The sequence below is a fragment of the Pelodiscus sinensis genome, chromosome 3, assembly GCF_052426305.1.
Source record: "Pelodiscus sinensis isolate ZL-2025 chromosome 3, ASM5242630v1, whole genome shotgun sequence".
Taxonomy (NCBI): Eukaryota; Metazoa; Chordata; order Testudines; family Trionychidae; genus Pelodiscus; species Pelodiscus sinensis.
Genome location: NC_143054.1, coordinates 36,532,965 through 36,559,420, shown reverse-complemented (window position 1 = coordinate 36,559,420; position 26,456 = coordinate 36,532,965). Strand labels below are relative to the sequence as shown.

At 42.8% G+C, this 26,456-nt stretch overlaps 1 pseudogene; it reads left to right on the top strand.

Moving 5' to 3' along the window:
- The first annotated feature begins 293 nt into the window (after positions 1-293).
- LOC102451918 (taste receptor type 2 member 2-like) lies at positions 294-23,808 on the top strand (annotated as a pseudogene).
- The last annotated feature ends 2,648 nt before the right edge of the window (positions 23,809-26,456 follow it).

The following is a 26,456-nucleotide window of genomic DNA, read 5'->3' as shown; positions in this document are numbered from 1 at the left end:
AAGAGACAATTAGTAATAGGATAGACACCAGATTTGGATCCTTAGGAAATGGTCCAGCTATATATGAACAACAGGAGAAACTCAATGTTCATACTATTTTAGCACCTGTACTAAAAAGGCAGTTTTATATATCCTCAAGCCAGATATGAACACTCTTCTAAACCAAACCATATGAATTCATGTCTTCTAAACCAAGTCTTCTGGAAATTCATGAGAAGTGACCTACAAACTAAGAATTAATAATGAAAAAATCATTAGTTCCTTCTGATATTTTTTATCTGATCATATCAACAATGCAATTATCAGCAGGAGTGATTGCAAATGGATTTATTGTTGGCTTAAATTGCATTTATTGGGTCAAATTCAGAACACTGACATCCTATGATATGATCCTGACCAGTCTGGCCTTCTCCAGATTTTGTCTACAATTATTTTTATCATTAAACAATTTCCTTTATAAGTTTGATCCAGATATCTTTTACGTATTTCAAACACCAAATCTTTTTCTCGTTGTCTGGATATTTATGAACCAAGTGAGTCTCTGTTTTGCAAGCTGCCTTTCTGTGTTCTACTGTGTGAAGATTGCCACTTTCAATCTGTCTGTCTTCAACTGGTTAAAACCGAGACTCTCCAAACTGGTGCCATGGCTGCTTTTGGGCTCTCTACTGCACTCCTTGATTACTACAGTTGTTTTTACATTTGTCAGCTATTTCTGTGAGATAACCTCTCGCAACTTTACAGACCATCCATCACGAAATATCACAATAACAGACAAGAGAAAGAACCTCGCAAAGATTGTTTTTCTTATACATAGCATAGGATCAGGTTTTCCCCTTAGCCTATTTATTGCTTCATCTGGTTTGTTAATCCTATCCCTTTGGAAGCACATCAGGAAAATGAATCTTAATTCAGACTTTAATCCAAGTTTCAGGAACCCCAGTACGGAGGCCCATTTGCGTGCAATTAAATCGGTGCTGTCTTTTTTGTTCCTATACATTATGTATTTTGCAGTTTCAACAGTAACAATTGGAATCTTATCCCATTTCACTGATGAATGGAAAATTATTATGTTTTCGTTTGGGGTTGCTGCCTATCCTTTTGTACACTCCACTATCTTGATTCTAGGCAACCCCAAATTAAAACAGGCCTCAGCAAAGATTTTGCATTCTGCTAATTGCTGTTTCAGATAAGTTGTTTCATAGTATCTATTTCTGTGCTTCTGGATTGAGAATGTTTAATTCTTTTTGAAAGCACAGTGGTGAAAACAAGGAAATTGTTCTATTTTCTCATTTATTTATGTGTTCTCCAGGCTATTATGCATTTAAAATCTCTCCTGTGCCACTATAGTAAAAAACCTAAAAAAGAAAAAAAAGCACCAAGGCTTTCTATGAAGCTTATTTGCTCACTCCACATGAGTTCTCACTTGAGCCCTTCCAATGCTCATCAGTGTTTTCTTGCAGTAGCCTTGCTAGCCTTTTCAGGAGAAACTGCACACTGTATTTGATTTTGGTGTACATATATGAGTATAAAAACCAGAGTGGCACCACCAAACTCACTTTCCCTTGATACATTTGGTGAGGAATGAACTTTTGTCTGCACCAGTGAATGTTCTGCTTATAAGCTTCTGAATGTTAAAAAAGCCAAAAACATTAAAGCATTGACTGTAAGACTTACTCCATCTACCAAAGAAAAGACTTACGATGGGCAAATTCACAGGGGAATTAGTGATACTGAAAATGGAAGAGCCTTTCAGATTGCTGATGGAAAGAGATCAAAACATAAATGTTTCAAGAGCTAATCATAATTCATAATATAGATATATGTGAGAATGAAATGTAAAAAAAATGTGGTTATTCAATCATGGGTTAAATGCTGTGTTGTGCCCACTACAGACCATCATGTAGCCAAAAATATATTAGCATAACTATCTCAGTGAAAATCTTTAACACAAGCCTGAGCCTGAGAAGCCAGGGAAACACTGGACAAAGAAAAAAGAAAGCAGAGGGAGGCATCTTCATACCAAACTTACAGTGAATATTTCAGCCCTACAGTGAGTGTAATCACTGTGCTCACGTTAATGACAGCAAGAGATTCCTGTGACTTGTGAATTTTCAAGATTATTTTCTGATTGGCTAATAACTTCCCAAAGCTATAATAACTATTCTGAAAAATAAACTAGCCATTGCTAGAATCTTTATGAATCTTTATGGTTAAAACTGAAACTCTCCAATCTGATGCCATAGCTGCTTTTGGACTCTCTGCTCTACTCCTTGGTTACCACAGCCTGTTTTACATTGTTCAACAATTCCTGTTGGGTAGCCTCTTACAAATTGTCTATCAAGAAGTATCATGATTTCAGACAATAAAAGAAGCATTGAAATGTATATTTTTCTGATACATGACATAGGATTTATTTTTCCATGTATTCTATTTATTGCTTCATCCATTTTGTTAATCCTATCCCTTTGGAGCCACATAAGGAAAATGAATCTTAATTCAGACAGGACCCCAATACAGATGTCCATGTGCATGCACTTAAATCTGTGCTGTCCTTTTTCTTCCTATATACTATGTATTTTGTGTCTTCAACACTGTCAATTGGAACCATGTCCTGTTTTAATGATGAATGGAAATTTATGCTTTGTACAATTGTAGTTGCTGCCTACCTTTGTATGCACTCTATTGCCTTGATTCTGGGCAACCCCAAATTAATACTGGCCTCAGCAAGGATTCTGCCTTCTACCAACTGCTGTTTCAAAGAGCATTGTAATATCTATTCCTGTCCTTCCAGACTAAGAATGTTCACTATCTTTGTAAAGCACAGTTGTGAAAAAATGAAATTGTTTTATTTTCCCCTTTTGTTCTGTGCTCTTCATTCTATTATTGATTTGAATTCTCTCCCATGGTCTACAGTACACAAAGCACCAAGTCCAACTCAAGTTCTTCCAGTGAACATCAGCCCTTTCCTGCAGCAGTGCTTCTATTCTTTTCAAAAGAGACTGTTAATTATATCGGATAATTGAGATGGATATAAATGACCACAGAACTCTTTTTCATGTGATATATTTGGGCAGGATTGAACACTGGTCTTCACTGTTGAGTGACATTTCTGCTAAAAAGCTTCTGAATATAAGAATAGAAAATGAATGTGTTTGTCTGTAAGTCTTATTCCATCCTCCATACAAAAGACTAATGATGGGAAAAGTCACAGGGGACCTGGTGATAATGCAAATTGAAGATCCATTCATGTTGCTGATACAAAGACATCAAAACACAGACTCTTCAAGAGATAATTCATAAAATACAATGTAAACAGATGTCAGAATGGGAACTACAAACTGAGGGTATTCAGTCATGAGTTTATTGATGTGCTGTATTTTAAAGTTGCTATTCACCACAGACAGTTATATGGTAAATAATATACTAACATAACCACTCAGTTAAAATCCTTCAATCAAACCTGAACCTAAGTAGCCAGGGCAAGCACTGGCCAGATCCAGAGGAAACATTTTTATTCCAAACTAACAGTAACTATTTGAAATATTAATGACAGCAAGGGATTACTCGGAACTCTGGTACTCCATGTGAATTTCTGATTGGCTAATAATTGCCTAAGCTTTTTGAAACATCTAGAAATGAAAAAATTGGCATTGGGAGAGCTAATGACTAAGTCTGGGAAGAGAGATGGCTTGATCATTACCTGTTCGGTTCACTCCCTCTGGGGCACCTGGCATTGGCCACTGCCGTCAGACAGCATACTGGGCTGGATGGACCTTTGGTCTGAACCAGTATGGCCATTCTTATGTTCTTAAGTCTGAAAAAACATTCCAGAAAGGAGATGATATGCAAAGAGTGACTCTGTATGGATTGGTCCATGTCTATTTTGTGACAGAAAAGATAGTCATAGGACTGCTTTTTGGGATTTAATTAAATAAAGGACAGTCAGTTACAGCTTGCTGTCTTTCTGCACCTAGGACAGTTCCCTAGTGATGAGGTGAAGTTAGAATCTGGCCAAAAATGACTATAAGTTCCTATGTTTAATAAGTACTATGTCATCATCCTACCTACAGTGAAAGTTTGCAATGGAAAAGCAAGGGTGCAATTTCTAGCCTCTCAGACACAGAGAACAACTTGAATTATTGAAAGAACAGTTGCAGGGCTACATTTTCAAAAGGATGTCTCTCCTTTCTTTGAAAGACTGTTTTTGACCATAATTCAACTCAGTGCACAAATCTGAATACTTGCATCTTTTCCTATGTGAGCATACAACTGGCAATTTTTCAGGAGTAAACTTCACTTTGCAAAAGAAAACTTGGTTTCAGTCCTTTGACGTTAACCCTGTCATTTTAAAATGTCTCTGCTTGCTCCATATATTTTCCAAAGTAATATAACCAATCATTTAGCTATATAAACAATCTATTCGTTGTACTTAATTTGTTAATTGCTTGATAATTTAGTAGGAAGCTTGAACATAAAGCATGAACATGTAGGGCTGATAATAATATGATACAATAGAGTTATGGAACTGTACATGTATAGTTAGGGGAAGGATTTACCATAGCCTGGAACAATGATTTTTATTGAGGATTTAAATAATACAAATAAATGATTGTCTATAATGTGGTTCAGACTTTTATGACTGTATTTGGAGGAGTTTGTAGAGTGGACAGTAATACTGAGTCCAACTGGAAAAGGAGAATTCCCCTTTGTAAGGGATCCAGCATTGGCATGTGGCCCTGGAAAGACCCAAAGCAATGTACATTAGAGATGGTTGAAAATGGTGACATTACTTGTGAACACTTTTTTTCAATAGCTAATTAAAATTTAAATAAACAAATACTAGTCTACTAAATATTGTCTTTTCCACACTTTGGACCATGATAATTTGGGACACAAGTGATAGCTTCGAGAGTGTGTCTGTGGCGATTTAGCATCCTCTTAGCAGTTCAGAATCCTTTGAGTTTGGTCAGTATCCTTCAAGAAATACACTGACTTTCTTTTGCCTCCATTCCTTCAGTTGAGACTTTCATTCTTGTTAGTTTACAGAAGCCCACCTTTTGAAATTCATCTGTCTCTCTCTACCTTTAGTCAGGTGGTCCACTGAGACACTGCAGCTCTTCCAGTGATGTGCTCAGTCTATGAAGAATTCCATGCTCCCCAAACAAGTTTCTCTGAAGAGACAGTCTTTTAAATGAATCTGCTGTCTGAAAACCTATTCTTCATGTAGATGAGAGTAATTCATTCCTAACAGCCTCTAGATAGCTTTGCTCACATTCTTCACTGTGTGCCAGAATCTTGCTATGATATGAAGGTTCTAATCCACTGAAAATTACAATAATACTATTTATAAACCAGAATGGAAACGTCTTTCTGTCTATGTGTCCATCCATACATTTTGGGGTGTGTCTAAACTACAGGGTTTTGTCGACAAAAGTTTAGACACACCCCAAGATGTATGGATGGCAGTTTTGTTGACGGTGGTAAACCTCGTTTTATGAGGAATAATGCCTTTTTTTGACAGAGTTCTGTCAAAAAAAGGTGCTATTGCATCCACACTGTGTTTTTTCAAAAGCGAGCATCTGCACTCTCTTTCAAAAAAGCATCTTGCTTTTTCAACAGAACTGGTTGTAGTCTAGACGCTGTTTTTCGACACAGGCTTTATCAACAGTATCTGTCGACAAAGCATCTGTCGAAAAAGGCATGCAGTCTAGACATACCTTCTGAGTCTGTTTGTTCAACAACTCCTCTTAAACAGTAAAAGCTAGGGCCACCAAATTTGATATGCAGCTTCCTCCTATCCTAACTTAAAGCTGCGGTGTCCAAAATGCTAGTCACTAGCCACATGTGGCTATTTGGCCACTTGAGCGTGGCTGGTTGTCTTGAACAATGTAGCTATTTGATTGGTTGAGTGTGATTAGTTCACTATAGCAGCAGCCACTGGTTGAACACCACAAAAAGCAAAAAATGGGTTTGTTTGTCCCAGGACAATGAGATATGCCTGGAATACAATTGTTTCTCGTAAAATGGAAAGGGAGAGGAATGTAGGGGGGTACAATTATACTATAGAATGACTATGGGGGCAGGCACCAAAGGGCCAGAGATGGGGACCAGGACAACTATAACCCCATTGGGCCAGCAGGGGATAGGTGTGAAGAAAGGGAAAGTTGTCTACTATATATTTCAGAGACTTTTTCTGTTTATGTATCTGTTTGTCTGTGTAGCAGTCTGTCTTCCAGCTGGGGGGACATGCACCACTCCTTGGTTGTGCCCACTGCAATTGCAGCAGCCATAGATAGGTATGTCTCATCTGGCCCCAAACTGCTGCTGTGAAAGAGGGCTGGAGTTGTCTTCTCTCTCCCCCAGGCAACCTGCACGGAACCCCTCATCCCCAACCCCACCCCAGAAAAATGAGGTAAATTAAAAAAAAAAACTTACTTGAGTTAAGGATCTGAGCAATTCTGGGTAAATCTCGCAATTTACTAAATAATTGTCATGGGTTCAATGAGTGTAAATGTGCGAAATTGTGAATGAATAGGTTACACTTCTTAATTATATTTTGTAAAACAAATGTGGGCCTTGAGTCCATTGGCCTTATTCAGAATTCTGCTAAGTTCTCTCATGTGGGTCTTTCAAGTTTCCTTTCTATGAGACAGTATCTGTCTTTGTTAACCTCAGTGGATTTGTCAAGAAAATGATTATTCCTAACTAGAACTTTTGAATATGATCTGTCAGAGACATTGCCCACTGTCAAATCATTGAACCACAGTGAATTAAAACGTGCTCAAGCTCCATAATGAAACTATAAAATACAGAAGTGGCTCTTGAAGCCAAGGGAACGCAGACCTCTTTAAAAGCTGAAACCATCCAGGTGAGATCAGTTGACTGTCTCTCATGACATCAGTGACATCTGAAGTAAGTACTTGGCTTTTCTGTGTAGAGGCCATCCAGCAAGATGAAGTGAAAGACTGACCAATAGATCATGCCAGCCTGAATGTCTGTGAGAGAGTGTATTAAACTATGAACTGAAACCATATGCCCTATCAATAGGTTTCAAACTAAGAATACTCTTTTGAGTCAAACACTGAAGAAACAAAGTGGTGATAATTCTTTTAAAGCTACTGTTAAAAGTGGGCCTACACATTTATCCCTAAATGTAAGCTCAGCTGTACATTGTAAGTGAAAGTTCATAAATTGTTACAATGACCTACTGTATGAAATTGATTTTAAAAAAGATGTAAAAGGAGATAGAAATAATTAATGTAAACAGAAAGGATTTTACCGATACTACTCAATAACTATGTTAAGATTATGTGTGGTAAACAAGAGGGCTGTGTCTACACTGGCACCCTTTTCCGTAAAAGGGATGCTAATGAGACACTTCAGAATTGCAAATTCCGCGGGGGATTTAAATATCCCCCGCGGCATTTGCATGAACATGGCTGCTGCTTTTTTCCGGCTCGGGGTTTTGCCGGAGAAAAGCGCCAGTCTAGACGGGATCTTGTGGAAAATAAACCCTTTTCCGGAATATCCCTTATTCCTACTTGAAAGAATTTGCAATTCCGAAGTGTCTCATTACCATCCCTTTTATGGAAAAGGGTGCCAGTGTAGACACAGCCGAGGAGTTGAGGATTTGAAATCAGTGAAAGAAAAATGGTGTGTTGAAAATTATTGGTGGATAAAATAATGAAAGGACTATTCTGCCCCAAACTCTTTTTTGGGCTTCTTAAAAAGAAAAGATTTCTGGGAAACATTAATAGGAGAAGCAATTATCTGACAACCATTACAAAAGCTAAAGCTGATGACTTCCACTCCTACCTTCCTCTAAAACCTTAGACCTACTTCATCCTAACCTGGAGAGATATCCTGACTAGATCATGCTAAAAGGAGAACACCAATGACATTGCTATTTCTATCAGCTTCCAACTCAATTCTGGATATCATTTGTGAAGTGCCACTTTATCTCTTCCTGCAACTCCCATCCTCATGTTATGTATTCTTTTCCTTCCGCATAACATTTTCCTTTTCTTTCCTTTCTATAAATGTCTGATATAGCCGACCAAAACTATATATTTTTGTAACACCGAAGTAAAACTGTTATTGGATAGAGGCAGCTAAAAGCAATGTCTTAAACAGCCTAATGCTAGTTCAAATTTGCCAGATCTCAGAGTGGCTGATAAGATCATTTGCTGTGATCGTGATTTTGCAGCACCGAGATTGCAAGTGAGAGTCAACATCAAAGATAAAACCTGCATTTTCTGTTTCTGGTGGTCTTTTTTTTCCAACTCCTTCATTCATTGTGCATAACAAATACAAACAATTGTACTGTTGACCCTTTATGAGCACCCTGTCTAATTTTGGAGCCTTGGTGTTGTTTCAACTGGAAGTAGAAATTGATGGAGTCTGGTATTTTCTCTGAGGAAATCTTATTTATATACAAGAAATGAACAAAGTTTTCCTCCAAATGTACAAGATAGCAAAACCAAAAGGGGCAGTTTATTTGCTTTTCATTCCAAACCTTTTTATCTAACAGACCCACAAGCTTTCTCTCTATTTATTTTTCCCCCGGATCACTCTGTGTTCCAGGCTACTGCTTGGCTTTTTTCTCCCACTTTCTTTCTCTCTTTTTGACTATTCTCAGTTTCTGTTTGTTTTCTCCCTCCCTCACCTCATCCAGGAGTACACACATGGTCAGGATACCCAGTGGAACACTCACAACCACATGGTGCTAATTCCTGAGTGGATTCTATTAGGCTTTGTTTTTGCTGTGGAGCTCCTTAAGTATTTTTACAACTACCTTAAGTGAAACCTTGTGAATCAGGTTTTAATTCAATCCACAACAAGGTTTCACCCAACTTATAATGATCCCAAACCAACACACCCCAAATTTCTAACAGCAGGCCATAGAACAAATGCATGAACAATTATATCAACTCATTAAACAATCAAGGAGTGTGTGCAATTGGGGTGTGGGTATGCCATGGAAAGAAAGAGCTGCCATCTATATAATTTATTTATTGTAACAAATTATCCCCACTGGACCTGGTCATGCAGAGCTGTAAGTACTCTGGCTAAAGAAGTACAGCACTCACCTGTCTTTAGTAGCATTCTGAAGGTCACAATATCAATATATTCACTCTTCTGCTGTTCTTATTCATAATTTTTGTTTAAGTTAATTATAGAGATAATGTGCCTATTATAAAAGTAAATATAAATGTAAACGTAGTCCTAATATATCATTGTTGATTCACTTCACTCCCAACAAGACAATAACCCACTCCATAATTCCAGTCTTTCTTAATGGCTTGAAAGCCCAAAATATATACTGTGCGCACACTGTGGATAAGGAATATTGCATTCTCAACAATGTATTCTCTTTTTTCTGGTTATGTTCCCTGGTATCTCCAGATCTCTGTCAGCTCTGGCTTTGCTTCCCCAACCCTCCTATGCTTCCAAAGCCAGAATCTCTTGCATCACTACGAATTAGCTTGAAACTAATCTCCTGCTGCTACCTTTTGATTTCTTGTAATACAGATGGCTGTGATTTCACATACTAGGTTTATAATTGGTTGGTCTATGTGAGTAATTTGCAGCAAGAATTTTTTCAACAAATTTCACTTTTATTCTGTTCCAGAATTGTCTGCCAGCAGATTACAAATTTCTGTAACTGGTTCAATCTGTTATGTAGTTTAAGGTTTAGCCACATGTACAGAATATTGGGGCAGTCTAATAGTGAGGTAACAGAAGCATTCTGGGCAACAGTGGTCATATCCACATAAAATTATAGAATACTGTAACTGGACAGAAACTCAAGAGGTGACTAAATCCAGTCCTCTGTATTCATGGCAGGCTCAAGTGCCATCTAGACCATCCATGACAGATAATTTTCAGTGACAGAGATTCCACAATCTCCCAAGATAATTCATTTCAATTCTTAACTACCCTGACAGGAAGTTTTTCCTACTATCCAACCTAAACCTCCCCTGCTGCAGTTTAAGCCCATTGCTTCTTGTCCTATCACCAAGAGTTTGGGGGAGGGGAAGAGAGTAATTTTTCTGCCTTCTTCTTGTAAAAACCTTTTAGGTACATGAAAACCGCTATCATGTCGCCTCTCAGTCTTCTCTTTTCCTGACTAAACAAACCTAGTTCTTTCAATATTACCTCATAGATCATGTTTTCTAGACATTTAATTATTTTTGTTACTCTTCTCTAAGCCTTCTTGAATTTGTTCATATCTTTCATGAAACGTGACATGAAGGACTGGACAGAATACTCCAGCTGAGGCCTAATCAACATGGAGCAGAGTGGAAGAATTACTTCATCTGCCTTGCTTATAATACTACTGTTAATGAATTCCAGAATGTTTGCTTTTTTTGCAAGTGTCACACTGTTGACTTATATTTATCTTGTGGTCCAACTATGACTCTTAGGCTATGTCTACACTCGCGGCTTCTTGCAGCAGAAATATGCAAATGAGGCTAAGCGTGGAATATCGCCGAGCCTCATTTGCATACCTAATGAGCTGCCATTTTGCAGAAGAGGCTCTTGCGCCAGAAGGAGCTGACTACACTGCCCCTTCTTGCACAAGAAAACCCCTCTTGAACAATGCTGTTATGCCGATTATTTTCAGGAATAATGGCATTGCACAAGAGAGGTTTTCTTATGCAAGAAGGGCCAGTGTAGACAGCTCCTTCTGGCACAAGAGCCTCTTCTGCAAAAATGGTGGCTCATTAGGTATGCAAATGAGACTCGGTGATATTCCATGCTTAGCCTCATTTGCATATTTCTGCCACGAGAAGCTGCGAGTGTAGACATAGCCTTAGAGTTCATCTACACCGCAACATTATTTTGGAACAAAGAATGTTATTCTGAAATAATTTGTGAGAATCTATGCAGCAAGCTCCATAATTCAAAATAATTTCAAAACAATGGGTGGCTTATTTTGTCATTTGTAAACCTCATTTCATGAGGAATAACACTTTTTCTGAAATAGCTGTTTTGAAATAATGCCTGTGTAGACAAGGCAGTTGGAGAAGGGGCTTCCAGGAATTCCTACAGCTGCCCTGCTAGCCACTCTGTCCACACTCACCACAGCTCTGTAGTCCCCTTCCCCTGCAGCCCTTAAAGCTGCAGACAGAAGGGAAAGGACCCATGGCAGGAAGCTGACCCTGACAGCCCTGAGCCACCCAGCATCTGCTACTGATTAGCATTTGGGCCACAATGAGTGACTTTGTTGCTTCCATCGAGCCTTTCACTGCTCCCAGGGAGCAGTCAGACAGCTTGTAGGACCCTGTCAGATGCTGAAAAAGGTGCAGGCCTTCCTGGTGTGGTGAAGAGATTCAGGACCTTACTGAGGTTTGGGTTGATGAGACCAACCCCAGGATCTCCACACCAGATGCCAGAACACCAACGTCTATCATTGCATGACCGACAGCCAGACCATCAATGGGCACAGCTGCACCCAGGAGCAGATGCGGATGAAAGTCAAGGAGCTCTGCCAGGCATATCCCAGGGCCCGGGAGAACAGCTCCCACTCAGGGGCAGAACCCCACACTGCCCCTACTATGAGGACATGCACCACATTCTGGGTTGTGTGTGAGACAGTCCCTTCCTGCCCCCTTGGTAGTGGACTCAGGGTTTGAGACACCTGTCGTCACCCTCCTGTGGGACAGAGCTGGTGAGAGGAGAAGGAAAAGGAGCTGGATGAGGTCAGCAAAATAACCCTCCTGACCCTGGAGCCGGTACTCCATGCTCTGGATGAGTCCCAAGCATTGTTCAAGGCCAGAGAGGGCACATCAGGTGAGTGCTGTCACGTTCTGTACACACACAGGGCGGAGGTGGCAGGCAGTGAGGGGCAGCTGCGTACTCCTCACTTGGTCTTTGTGGCCTTGAGAGCACGCAGCAGCACATGCACATGAGAGCACGTGGAGCACCAGTCCCAGGCACACAGCCCCAGCAGGCTGCACCAGAGGACTCTTGTGCTATTGGCCACAAGGTGTCTGGAGAGGCCTGCCAACCTCCTGACACTGGGATGGTATACCCTCCCACCACAAGCCACCACTAGAAGGAGGCTGGGGACATGGAAACAGACAGACCGACACACACATGCAGCAGTGCTACACATGGCACACGGGCATGCCCACACTCTCAGGGCAGCATCCATTCCCCCAGACAGCACAGCGAGGCTCAGGAGCGTCTGAGGCTCAAACACCTCTCCTCGACACCCTGTCCCCTCTCCTCCAGCAGGCAGGGTTACAAGTTCTCTCTCTGTGGGACACCACCACTGCTGGACCCAGCATGTGCTCAGCACAGAGGGAAGCCCAGATACCGTTTGGTTCCCCTCCCACCTACAGGATCCCAGCCTGGCCAGCACTATCACATGCTTGCTTGTCCCCGGAATGTGGGGGTAGTGAGGCTCCCCTCTTGGACATCTAGGCCCCTGCAGGAAAGGGCCAAATGGCTAGACCACACATGGCCTTGCTCCAAACATATCACCTTCATCCCAACCAACACCGACTCAGAGATGAGGGCTAGATTTCAGGCACAGTGTCTCCAAGGATGACTGACTATCTCTCTGTACTCCACAGCCAGACCAGCTGTGGGAGCAGGGCAGTCGACACCATCCGAGGCAGCCTGCAAACTTCAAGGGACCTGTTAGCACAGGAGACACAGGGATGAGTTCCAGCAGGTACATCTCACAGCATGCCAATCCCCAGAGCCGACCCTGGACCAGAGACTGCAGGAAGTCTTGCTGTGGCGAGACACCCGGTGGAAAATGCTGGAGCTGGGCTGCACCATGTGTGTGGCAGTTCAATCCCTGATTGCCAACATACTGTCTGCCCCGATCCTGCCTCTGCTGCTACTCCTTCTTCTTCTCCCTTAAGTCCCACCCCCCATGGCTGCTTAGGCCCCCACACCCATGGGATCAGGTGCCACTCCCAGCCCCAGCCCTAAGCCTCTCCTCACCCCTCCAAGATTCTCATCCCTCGCCCCCTTTTTTTCCCTCTCCCTTCTCCTCTCCCAGGTTGTTTCCCCAGACCATTCCAAGTTACTTCTACCCCCAAATTTAAAAAAGAGTTTATTTTTTCAAAACCAAAAAGTGTGTTTTATTGTCTCTTCAGGTGAGGAAGGTCTGGGGGCGGGGGAGGCAGAGGGAGGGAGGAGTGTGGGAGGAAAGGCAAAGAGGGACAATGAATAGGCCTCTAGCGGCCCGGCCCAGGGGAGAGTGTCACTTGGGTCCTTGTGAGAAACTCTGCCTCAGGGCCTCCCAGAAGAATGGCCCCTTGATGGGCCTGCCAGATAGCAGCCATGTGTGGCTACTCCAAGGCCCTGCCAATCTGGTCAGCGTCTGCCCCCCCACCCTAGCAGGAATGCCTCCCTCTTCCTCTCACAAATATTGTGAAGGACACAACATGTGGACACCACATAGGATGTTCCACTTGCTGACGTCCAGCCAGGTAAGGAGGCATCAGAAACTCCCGTTCAGACACCCAAAGGTGCCCTCAACAACCATGTGGGCCCTGCTTAGCCTGGTGTTGTAGCATTCCTTGGAGTGGTCAAGATGGCCGGTATAGAGCTTCATGAGCCAGGGCAAGAGAGGGTAGACTGCATGCACATGGGCATGTCCATGTCCCCAATCCTGATTGTGTGGTTGGGGGGAAAAGTGCCAGCCTGTGGCTTCTCGAACACGCTGGAGTTGCAGAAAATGTGGGCATCGTGTGCCTTCTCTGACCACCTGACATATATGTCCATGAACTGGCTGCGGTGGTCCATAATGACCTGTAGGACCATAGAAAAGTATCCTTTTCAGTTAATGTAGAAGAAGAGCCTTCTTCTTTGCCTACCTCCTTGAGGGACAGCAAAGCCTTTTCTTTGCCTGTTGTGGTTGCCTTTGCAGACACCTTAGCACTCCAGCTATGGAGCTAGAGCTGCCTCTGGCAATTATCGATACAGCCTGAGACACTGCTGTACAGGGGGGTCGCTTTAAGCACGAGCCTCAGATAGACTCAGGCAGCAGCTCCAGGAAGTAACTGCGGTCCTGATACCCTGCCGGAAGTGGTTCTGGATCACCTTAAATGTGATTCAGCATCCAATGAGTGTGAACACTCTATTTCAAAACAGCTAAGTGCTATTTCAATGAGAATTTGGTCTGTAGGTGCACTATTTTGAAATAAGCTATTTCAGAGTATTTCTTACAGAATAGCTTATTCTGAAATAAGTGTGCAGTGTAAATGTAGCCTTAGACACCTTTCTGCAGTACAACTTCCTCACACTCACTTTCTATTTAGCAATGAATGCAATGGATTATTCCTTTCTAAGTGGAGTTCTTTGCATTTTTTCTTTTCATTGAATTTCATCCTATTTATCTCACACCAATTCTCCTGTTTTTCTAGATCATGTTGAATTATAATCCATCCTCCAAAGTACAGTAAATTCTCCCAGCTTGATGTTGTCTGCCGACTTTATAAATGCACTCGGTATGCCCTTATCTAAATCATTAATGAAGATATTGAATAGAACTGGTCCCAAAAGTTATCCCTGTAGAACACCACTCATTATGACCTTCCAGCATGACTGTGAACCATTGAGAACTACTTTCTGGGAATAGTTATCCCACCAGTTATTTACCCACTGTATAGTAGCCCATATAGGTTATATCTCCCTAGTTTATTAATGAGAAGGTCATGTGAGACTGTATCAAATGCTTTATGAAAGACTAGATATACCACATCTTTGGCTTCCCCCTTATTCACAAGGGGAGCATTCACAAATGCATGCTCGACAAGGAGTCCTGTAGCACTGTATAGACTAACTTATGCTCCAATACATCTGTTAGTCTATAAGGTGCTACAGGACTCCTTGTCGTTTTTTCAGCTCCAGACTAACACGGCTACCCCTCTGATACTTGACACAAATGCATGCTGTTACTTATCATTTTTCTATCTTCTAGATACTTACTAAAGGATTGCTTAATTATTTGCTTCATTATCTTTCCTGGTACAGAAGTTAAGCTGACTGATCTGTAATTCCTGGGTTGTACTTATTTCCCCTTTTATAAATGGGTACTATCTTTGCCCTTTTCTGGTCTTCTGGAATCTCTTCTGTATTCCATGACTTTAATAGATGATGCTTCAGATATTGCCTCAATCAATTCTTTGAGTATTCTAAGATAAATTTCATCAGGCCCTGGTGACTTGAAGACATATAAGTAGTCTAAGTAATCTTTCACTTGTTTACTTTTCTTATTTTAGCTTCTGAACCTACTCCACTGTCACTGATATTCATTATGTTAAACAGCCAATCACCACCACCCTTCATCATAAAACGTGAAACAAAAAAGCTGGTCCAACTGGAAACTTTGACCATAACATCATTAAATTTAATATCCTGGTGACAGGAAGAATGCTACAGAAGCCTAACACTATGGCATTTGATTTAAAAAAGGGAAACTACACAAAAAATGAGGTTAGTTAACCAGAAATGAAAGGTACAGTGCCAAAAGTGAGATCCCTGCAAGTTGCATGGAATTTTTTCAAAGACACCATAATGGAGGCTTAACTTAAATGTATGCCCCAAATTAAAAAACACAGTAGGAGAACCAAAAAAGTGTCCTATTTCCAGCCACCACTGGCTGCATGTTGCAAACTGCAGTGGCTGATGAATGCAGGCAGGTGCCAGAGGTGGCTGGTTATATGTCACCCCTGTTGCCCACCCATTAGCCTAGCCTTTTAGGTGCTCCTCTTCTCACTGTCCTCTCTCTGTTTTACACCTTTAACTCCCCCAGACCCATATCCCTGTTCCTCCATATCACCCAGGTGGGGTATGTGGAGAACAAGCCTCTATTCAGAGTGCTCATCTCACTAACAGCCTGACTGGCAGGCTCCTTCCTTGCCCCAATGCTTGGGACAGCATCCTAGGAAAGCGAACGACCCAGGGCACTGGCCAAGAGGAGCCAAAACCTGTATCTGTATAGCTGCTCACAGTGCTGATACAGAAAAACCTCTCCACCCTTCAGCTAAGCTCTGGAGTGGTGGAGGGGGAAAGAAATGTTCAGTCTGTTGAAGCCCCAAGCCTGCAAGCTCCACAGCAGCCCCAGAGGTAGGGGCTTAGCACCCTCCCCTGCAGAGCTCACCTCTTTGGCCAGGCTTGCTGCAGTCAGGCTCCCTGAGTTTTGATGCACAATGCATCCTTAGGGCTTAATCCCTTCTCCTTTACTGTAGCTGGGGGGACAGGATGCAGCTGGGTTATGTCAGTGGCCAGAAGCAGCCTGGGGATGTTAGCTGCCTGTGGACACTGTGTGAGCAGGAAGGGAAAAGTTGCTTCTAATCACAAGGACTGGGAGAAAGGGGGAGAAGGGAAAGGAGAAGAGGTGAGCTCTGCAGAGTCATAGGCTGAATCAGCTCCTCTCTCTCTCTCTCTTTCCTCCCTTCTTTCCCCACACCCCAGCTGAAAAACTGCTCACATTCCTTTCTTCTGGCACAGTTCCAAACAGGTTGCCACTGGCCACATTTCTGGCAGAAATCTCAGGGATGGGAGAGATATGTGAGCACCTATGTGTTGCCTTGGGAAGATGTGGCACTAGCTACCAGGAAAGGCAGGTGCATCTCAGATATTCAGCCAGGCATGGCGGGAGGAGAACACCAGATATGTGTGGGAGTGTCCCTCTGCCCTCCATGAACCCTAAAGTCTTAAAGATAAGAAGGTAGATACAAAAAATCCAACTATGCAGTATTTCTTTCTAACAGGCTCGGTCAACTTGATGTTAATGTGAACACTTGTACTGCATAGCTCTCATTGCCATTGAACTCACTCGAATAAGAGTGAGTTCTACCAGGTGTCCCATATTCAGCATAAGGAAATATGGTCACCTATTCCCAAACGTAATGGAAATATTAGGACTTACACCTACAAATTCCCACAAGCTCCCATGTTTGCAGTCCCTTGTTTATTTGCTCTCCCTGGTTGCTTAGCCTCTGACTTTTTAGGCCTTCTCTCCTATGTCAGAAAGGCAAGGTCACAACCTTCAGCCAGCAGACTGGTTTTCAAACATTGCCTCTCCTGGGTCTTAGTGCTCAACCCTTGCCTCTTTCTATCTCTATTCTAACTCTTATTGAAGGCTGCCATAGCAAGCTGGAGCCTGGTGAGTCTTCCTCTGGAGTTGTTCTCACTTCAAAGTGAAAACTTTCAAGCTTACCAAACCTATTAGCATAACTGTTAAAAGAGGCATTAAGAATTAATGAGGCTATTTAACAAGCATTTGCCAACCCAGAATTATACACTATCAGTTCCGGAATTTACTGGCAGAAATAGTTGTGCATTACTATATTTACACAGAGACTGTCCACAGGATCTGAGTGTAAATTTGTTTTAAATATTTCACCAGTTTGTAGCTGAAGATTATAAAATCACAGCTCTAAAAAAATCCTTTCATAAAACCATAGAGTTGGAAGAGACCTCAGAATGTCATCATGTACAGCTTCCTGCCCTAGGCAGGACCAATCCCAACTAAATCAATCCGGCCAGGGCTTTGTCAAGCCGAGACTTAAACACCTCTAGGGATGGAGACTCCACTACTTCCCTAGGTAACCCATTCCAGTGCTTCACCACTCTCCTAGGCTGTGTCCAGACTCCATGCCTCCGTCGACGGAGGCATGTAGATTAGCCAGCTCGGAAGAGGGAAATGAAGCCGCGATTAAAATAATCGCGGCTTCATTTAAATTTAAATGGCTGCCCCGATCTGCCGATCAGCTGTTTGTCGGCAGATCGGGAGAGTCTGGACGCGATGCCCCGACAAAGAAGCCTTTCTTCATCGACACAGGTAAGCCTCGTGAAACCAGGTTTACCTGTGTCGATGAAGAAAGGCTTCTTTGTCGGGGCATCGCGTCCAGACTCTCCCGATCTGCCGACAAACAGCTGATCGGCAGATCGGGGCAGCCATTTAAATTTAAATGAAGCCGCGATTATTTTAATCGCGGCTTCATTTCCCTCTTCCGAGCTGGCTAATCTACATGCCTCCGTCGACGGAGGCATGGAGTCTGGACACAGCCCTAGTGAAATAGTTTTTCCTAATATCCAACCTGGACCTCTCCCACCACAACTTGAGACCATTGCTCCTTGTTCTACCATCTATCACTACTGAGAACAGCCTTTCTCCAGCCTCTTTGGAACCTCCTTCAGGAAGTTGAAGGCTGCTATCAAATCACCCCCCACACTTCGCTTCTGCAGACTAAACAGACCCAACTCCCTCAGCCTCTCCTCATAGGTCATATGCTCCAGCCCCCTAATTATTCTGGTTGCCCTCTGCTGGACCCTCTTCAATGCATCCACATCCTTTTTGTAGTGGGGGGCCCAGAACTGGACACAATACTCCAGATGTGGCCTCACCAGAGCCGAATAAAGGGGAATAATGACATCTCTGGATCTGCTGGCAATGCTTCTCCTAATGCAACCTTATATGCCATTAGCCTTCTTGGCTACAAGGGCACACTGTTGACTCATATCCAGCTTCTCATCCAGTGTAATCCCCAGGTTCTTTTCTAAGTAGAAGAACTACTACTTAGCTGGTCGGTCCCCAGCTTGTAACAATGCTTGGGATTCTTCTGTCCCAAGTGCAGGATTCTACACTTGTCCTTGTTGAACCTCATCAGATTTCTGGTGGCCCAATCCTACAATTTGTCAAAGTCACTCTGGACCCTATCTCTGCCCTCGAGTGTATATACCTCTACCCCTAGCTTAGTGTCACCCGCAAACTTGCTGAGGGTGCAATCCATCCCCTCTTCCAGGTCATTAATAAAGATATTGAACAAAACCAGTCTTAGAACCGAAGCTTGGGGCACTCCACTAGAAACCGACCGCCATCCTGACATCGAGCCATTGATCACTACCCGCTGGGCCCGACCTTTTAGCCAGCTTTCTATCCATCTTACTGTCCTTTTATCCAATCCACATTCCCTTAACTTGCTTGAAAGAATATTGTGGGAGACCATATCAAAAGCCTTGCTAAAGTCAAGGTATATCACACCCACTGACTCTTCCATGTCCACAGAGCCAGTTACCTCATCATAGAAGCTAATCAGATTGGTCAGACATGACTTGCCATTTGTGAATCCATGCTAACTATTCTTGATCACTTTCCCCTCTTCTAAGTGCTTCAAAATGGATTCCTTAAGGATCCTTTCCATGATTTTTCCAGGGACCGAGGTAAGACTGACCAGCCTATAGTTCCCTGAATCATCCTTCTTTCCTTTTTTGAATATGGGCACTACATTTGCCTTTTTCCAATCATCCGGGATCTCTCCTGATCTCCACGACTTTTCAAAGATAATGGCCAAAGGCTCCTCAATGACATTTGCTAACTCCCTCAGTACCCTCGGATGCATTAAGTCCAGACCCATGGATTTGTGTACATTTAGCTTTTCTAAATAGTTCCTAACCTGTTCTTTACCCACCAAGGGCTGTCCATATTCATCCCATGTTGCGTCACTTAATGCATTAGTCTGGGAGCTGACCTTGTCCATGAAGACAGAGGTAAAGAAAGCATTAAGTAGTTCAGCTTTCCCCACATCATCTGTCACTAGGTTACCTCCTTCATCCAGTAGGGGCCCCACACCTTCTCTGATCACCTTCTTCTTGTTAACATGGCTGTAGAACCCTTCCTTGTTATCCTTCACATCCTTTGCCAGTCACAATTCCAATTGCGCTTTCACTTTCCTCATAACCCTTCCTGGCATTCTCGAGCTATACATTTATAGCTCTCCCTGGTCATTTGTCCAAGTTTCCACTTTTTGTAAGCTCCCTTTTTGTGCTTAAGTTCACCAAGGATTTCCCCTGTAAGCCAATCCGGTCTCCTACCATGTTTGTTTCTCTTGCTATGCATCGGGATGGTTTCTTTCTGTGCCTTCAATAAGGCTTCTTTAAAATACTGCCAGCTCTCCTGGACTCCTTTCCCCTTCATGTTAGCATCCCAGGGGATTCTGCCCATCAGGTCTCTGAGGGAGTACTGCTTTTCTGAAGTACTACTCTCTTTTCTGCCTTTCGTCAGGATCTTGAAATCTACCATCTCATGATCACTGCTTCCGAGGTTGTCACCCACCTCTACTTCCCCTTTTCGTTCCTCCCTGTTTGTGAGGAGAAGGTCAAGCATAGATTTTTAGATGCACAGAGTATTCATCTTTAGTATTGATTGTATCAATCTTCAGATATATAGGTTCATCTTTAGTATTGATTGCATCAATCTTCAGATATATAGGTTCATCTTTAGTATTGATTGCATCAATCTTCAGATATATACGTTTTTAAATAAATTCCTCAAAACACTAACCTTATTTAAAATACACATTTTAATTTAAATTAAGTATACAAAATGTGCTTCCAAAGTCTCCCTGTCCTTTCTGTCCATTGCTGTGATAATTTTTCTCCCTTTAAAGGGACAAAATCCCTTTTCTTCTAGTTTACTTTATGAAAGTTTAAGAGTACATTTAAAATATAAAATCAGCTTAGAAATACTATTTCAGAAAATGTAAAACAGAGAAGTGCTGAATGATGCATTCTGTAATATTTAAAATTGTATTCAGCAGGACAGCTGACATGCCCCTATTACAAAGGTTTTGCAAATACATCTCTGACAGATTTCAGGGTATATTAAAAAATCTGAGTGTGATTTTTTTTTATTATTCACAAATGTAGTGCTTTTAATTATGTAACTTCTTCATTTCCAGTCTTCACTCCCATTTCCAGCTGATTAAATAACCTTCCCAAAATATTGGAAAGTGATAGAGCCTTAGTTCGGGGGTTTGAGACCTTCATTCTAGAACAAATCTATCAGTGAAGGGGAATGCACTGCTAGGATCAGTCATAAAAATCCCATGTAAAGTCTCCTATTCATTGTACTGCCAAAGGAGGTTTCATCAAGGTTAGGCCTTGCTGCATGTGATAAACTCCATCTGGTAAAATGGGTACTTTCCCTACAAGATCATACTGAAACTAGGGAAATACAACTTAGATGGAGCTACTATAAGGCGAGTGCATAACTGGCTGGATAACCATTCTCAGGGTACGTCTACACTACAGCGCTAGTTCGAACTAACTTAGTTCGATTTAGTTAATTCGAACTAAGCTAGTTCGAACTAACGCATCTAGAACTAAAAACTAGTTCGAACTAGCGTTTTGCTAGTTCGAACTAGCAAGTCCACATTGAGTGGACTCTGAACAGGGCTTAAGGATGGCCGGAAGCAGTGCCGGCAGGGCATAAAAGGAGGACTTAGAGCATGGAGATGCTGTCTCAGGCTAGCCGAGGGCTGCGCTTAAAGGGTCCCGACCCCCACCCCGGACACACAGTTCTAAGGGGTGCCCCGCTTGCAAAGAAGTTCTGGCTTGGAGTGCCCTGAGTGCCCACACTGGGCACATCACACCACTCGGCCATCAGCCCGGCTGCACTTGCCGCAGGCTGCCATCTGGGGAGAGGGAGTAATTGGGGGGCTGCAGGAGAGCTTCCACCCCCAGAAGCCCGCAGAGCCAGCCCAGTCCTCCCCATCGGGGGCTCGTACCCCATTCCTCCCTCACCTACTTCCACTTACCCTTCCTTAGCCCCCCTTCTTATTGATGTACAAAATAAAGATAACGTTTCTTCCAACATTGACTCTGTCTTTATTGAAAAAAAACTGGGGGAGACTGGGAAAAGGAGGTGGGAGAGGGGAAGAGAAAGGCTGGGAGAGGGGAGGGCAACTAACATGATCAGGGGTTGGGAACAGGTCCCAGATGAAGAAAGGCTACAGAGACTGGGACTGTTCAGCTTAGAAAAGAGGAGACGGAGGGGGGACAGGATAGAGGTCTCTAAAAGCAGGGGTTGGGTGGAGAGGGTGCATTCAGAAAAGTTCTTTCTGAGTTCCCATAAAGAAGGACTAGAGGACACCAAAGGAAAGGAATGGGTAGCAGGCTTGAAACTAGTAAGAGAAAGTTGTTCTTCTTGACAAAGCAAATAGTTAACCTGTGGAACTCCTTGCTGCAGGAGGCTGTGAAGGCTACAACTAGAACAGAGTTGAAAGGGAAGTGAGATCAAGTGATGGAGGTTGGGTCCATGGAGTCCTATTAGCCAGAGGGTAGGAGTGGTGTCCCTGCCCAAAGTTTGTGGAAGGCTGGAGAGGGATGGCACGAGACAAATGGCTTGGTCATTGTCTTCGGTCCATCCCCTCCAGGGTCCCTAGGGTTGGCCGCTGTTGGCAGACAGGCTACTGGGCTAGATGGACCTTTGGTCTGACCCAGTACGGCCATTGTAAGCTCAGGGCTCAGGGTCGGGGGTCTCAGTGGACCCCCTTGATTTTCATGCACACCTGGTCCTGGGTGGCCAGGCTGGCAGCTCTCCTGCCCTAGACGGCCACTTTCCTGTGCCTAGTGCGGAGATCGTGGACAAGGTCCACGATGTCCGCACTAGCCCAGGAAGGTGCCCGCCTCTTGCGGTCCAGGGCAAGCTCCCGGGAGCCGCCAGCCTGGTCCCGGCAAGAGGGGGTGGGCTGGGGGGCATCGGGTGGGTGGCTCTGTGCCGTGCCAGGTGCAGGGTCTGCTAGCTGGGTGCTGGCAGGCTTGCACCTGGCACGGGCACCGTAGCCAGCCCGTGCCCCTTTAAGGGGTCCGGGGCCGGGAGGGGGGCATAGAGTTTCCCTGGTGTTGGCCAGAGTGGCCACCAGGGAAACCTGGGGAGGGCTAGCCTCCCACTAGTTCGAACTAAAGGGCTACACAGCCCTTAGTTCGAACTAGCTAGTTCGAACTAGGCGTTAGTCCTCGTAAAATGAGGTTTACCTAGTTCGAACTAAGCGCTCCGCTAGTTCGATTCAAATTCGAACTAGCGGAGCGCTAGTGTAGCGCCTATTAAAGTTAGTTCGAACTAACGTCCGTTAGTTCGAACTAACTTTGTAGTGTAGACATACCCTCAGAGAGTAGTTATTAATGGTTCACAGTCATACTGGATGGGCATAACAAGTGGGGTCCTGCAGGGGTCTGTTTTGGGACCATTTCTGTTCAATATCTTCATCACTGATTTAGATGATGGCATAGAGAGGATGCTTATTAAGTTTGCAGATGATATCAAGTGGAGAGAGGTTACAACTGCTTTGGAGAGTAGGGTCAAAATTCAAAATGATCTGGACAAACTAGAGAAACAGTCTGAGGTAAATTGGATGAAGTTTAATTAAGGCAAATGGAAAGTACTCCACTTAGGAAGGAACAATCAGTTTTACACATAGGCTGTGTCTACATTGGCACCCTTTTCCGTAAAAGGGATGCTAATGAGACACTTCGGAATTGCAAATGCCGTGGTTATCTTTCCATGTAGAAAGTTATCTTTTGCACTCTGTAATAAACTCAGGACCAAGTTTGTAAGGATGGAAATCAATCAAGTTATAAAAAAATCTCAGGAGCCAATCATATGAGTCAGCTCTCTCATCAGTGTTGAGAAAAGTAGCAATGATTACGTGTATACTTAAGTCCAAGAGGCCTCATTAAGGCTATTAAAAGACAACATTTCACACTATCAGTCAGAGATGATATTATGGCTCAGTTTTTAAAGGCTCAATATTTCAGTAAGTTGGATGCATTGTCAGGTTTTTGGCAGCTAAAATTAGGTGAAGAAAACTCAAAATGATTCAAACTTAACACCCCAAATAGAAGATGATGATTCTTATATGCTTAATCTTCAGCATAGATTCAACACCAGAGTTGTACCACAAAACCATACATATGATCTATGAACATTTTAATGGTGCTGATACCTCAGTGGATGACATCATCCTTTGGGGCTCAGTGAAAGAGGAGCTTTAATTCCAGGATACGACTAGAACTCTGAATCTCACACTAATTTGGGAGAAATGTGTTTTTAGGGGTTACAGAACAGATTTTTATTCAAGATTTAACAGATAAAAGGAAGATATCAATCATTTCAATGATGCCATGTTCTCCATCAAGGAAAGATATCCGATGATTCCTGGGGGCTGTTAATTATCTTTGAAGATTCATACCCCATCAATCTACCAAAGCAGAGTCTCTAGGAAAACCAGAGAATAAAAATGAATGGCATTGGAGTGTAGCAGAGGAGGAATCATTAGAAGTGTTAAAGTTCTATGAACCAGGAAGGCCTATTAAAATTTCAGCAGATGCTTCACAGTCTGGGATAGGTGCAGTGATTTTACAGAAGAATGAAGACTGTCTGCAATCACTGACTGAGGCAGAAATCAAATGCACACAGAGATGTAGCTTTTAGGAATATTGTTTACCTGTGAGAGATTCAATCAGGATTTTTATGGCCAAACAGTGGAAGATGAAATGGATCACAAGCCCCTGATAGTGTTATTTAGCAAACCGCTAAATCACTATATCTTGATGATTCAAAGAATGATAATAAAACTGCAAATGTAGGATTTGATTGAGACCCACATACTGAGTAAATTTATGTTCACTACAGATGCACTTTTTAAAGCAATGACTTCCACTGTGAAACCAGAGAGACTTTAGAGAGAGAGAAATGCAAGCCTATGTAGATCTGATTATAAAATCAATTCTGGTAGCTAACAGGAAACTGCAACAAATAAGAGGGAAAAGAGAGAAAGATGAATCACTGGGGATCTTTTAAGAAGTGATAATTAAAGTTTGGCCTAAAGAAATAAGCAGTTGCTATCAAAGTATAAGAGGCTATTGGAACTGCAGACGTGAATTCACTGTGATAGATAGGTTAATTTTCAAGAGCAGTTAGGTTGTAATTCCAATGAGTGTCTGAAAACAAATGCTACAGAAGATCCATGAGGGTCATGTAGGAATTGAGAAATGCAATCAACAAGCATAAGAGGTGCTGTATTGGCCATGGATCAATTGCCACATCACTAATGTGGTTGGAAACTGCTTTTTATGGTTGAAATATAAGCCATCTCATCAGGCAAAGCCACCAAGACCTCAGCCAGTTCCACAAGGCCATTATGAGTAGGTCGGCATTGATATTTACCTGGCAGTCAAAGGATTATTTAATAGTCACCAATTATTACTCCCCGTATTCAAAAAGTAAGTCTTTGATAGTGTGTATAAAAGGACTGTTCTGCAGACATGGAATTCTAGATTCTTTAGCTTTAATGGGGCACAAATTCCAATGCAGATTTAAGTCAATTTGCCATAGATTGGGATTATCTTCACAAAAAATCAAACTCAAATGACTGAATCAAATGGATTTGTGGGAAAGTCTATGCAGAGGGTCCGGGAGCTTTATTAAAAATACTTTTGACAGTGGAGTTGATTTGTGTAAGGCTTTATTGATTTACCTCTATAGAATGGCTATTCTTGAGCTCAGCTATTAACAGGAAGAAGGATCAGATCTAATTTTCAAATCACTGATAACTTGCTGAAATCTCAGAACAATGGAACCATTTGGAAGGTGATAGAAAATGAAAAGTGGAAACAGAAGTATTATTTTAACAAAAGGGCTCATAAATTCCCATTTCTTCACCAAGGTGATAGAGTGTACCTAAAGAATCACACCTCTAAAACTTGGAGCCAACCTAACTGCCCTTGAAAATTAACCCATCTATCACAGTAAATTAAAGTACAGCTGCATCCAAGGTTTTATGTAGTCCAGACAGACCAATGGCTTGATGTAATCAAAGAGATCAAAGAGATCCTACTAAAACACAGCCAGCCACAAGGGCATATAATCAGGGGCAGATGATGATTTTGCGGGGCCCAGGGCAGCACAATTTTGCAGGGCCCCCCCTTTGACATGGCGCATGCGTGGTGGCGCCATGCGCATGTGCAGTGGCACCATGGCGCATGCGCGGGGCTTCTTGAAGCATGGGGCCTGGGGCGAACGCCCCACTCGCCCTGCCCTATATCCGCCCTTGCATATAATTGCCCATAAGGGGTCAGCGTTATTCTTGAGCAGAGTGCAGCTGAATCACAGCTTCCCAACTCCTATTTAGGGAGAACTAAATGGCAGGAGACTGGGAGGGTATGTGGTAGAGGTATGTACCCTAGGAGCATGCCAGAGATCCCAGATTTAAATACAAGAACTGAACATTGCTTGGAACCAGCAGGTTTAAAAAGCCAGTGGGATCCAAAAGTTGGAAACTGTACATTAGCCTAGTGCTCAGCCACAATTGAGAGCTGAGCCAGGGCAGCAGTAGAGTATGATTCATTAACCCACAATTATTCTTGCAGTAACCAAATGTGTCTCTCTTCTTGACATGTGCTGTTTATTAGAGCAGCGTGAAGTATGGTATTATTTAGAAACAATTTCACGTTCCTATTTGGTATATTTTTGTGTTTGTGAATTGTCCATACTCTAAACATGATTTTTCATCAAATTACAACCTGTGTTCCCTTTAAGATTTTCCATCCATGAGCAGAGTGAGCTTTGTCTTTGTGCACCAATATTGAGGTCATGTGTGCTTGTTTGCATGTGTGCCACTGTAGCACCCACCAGTGGTGCT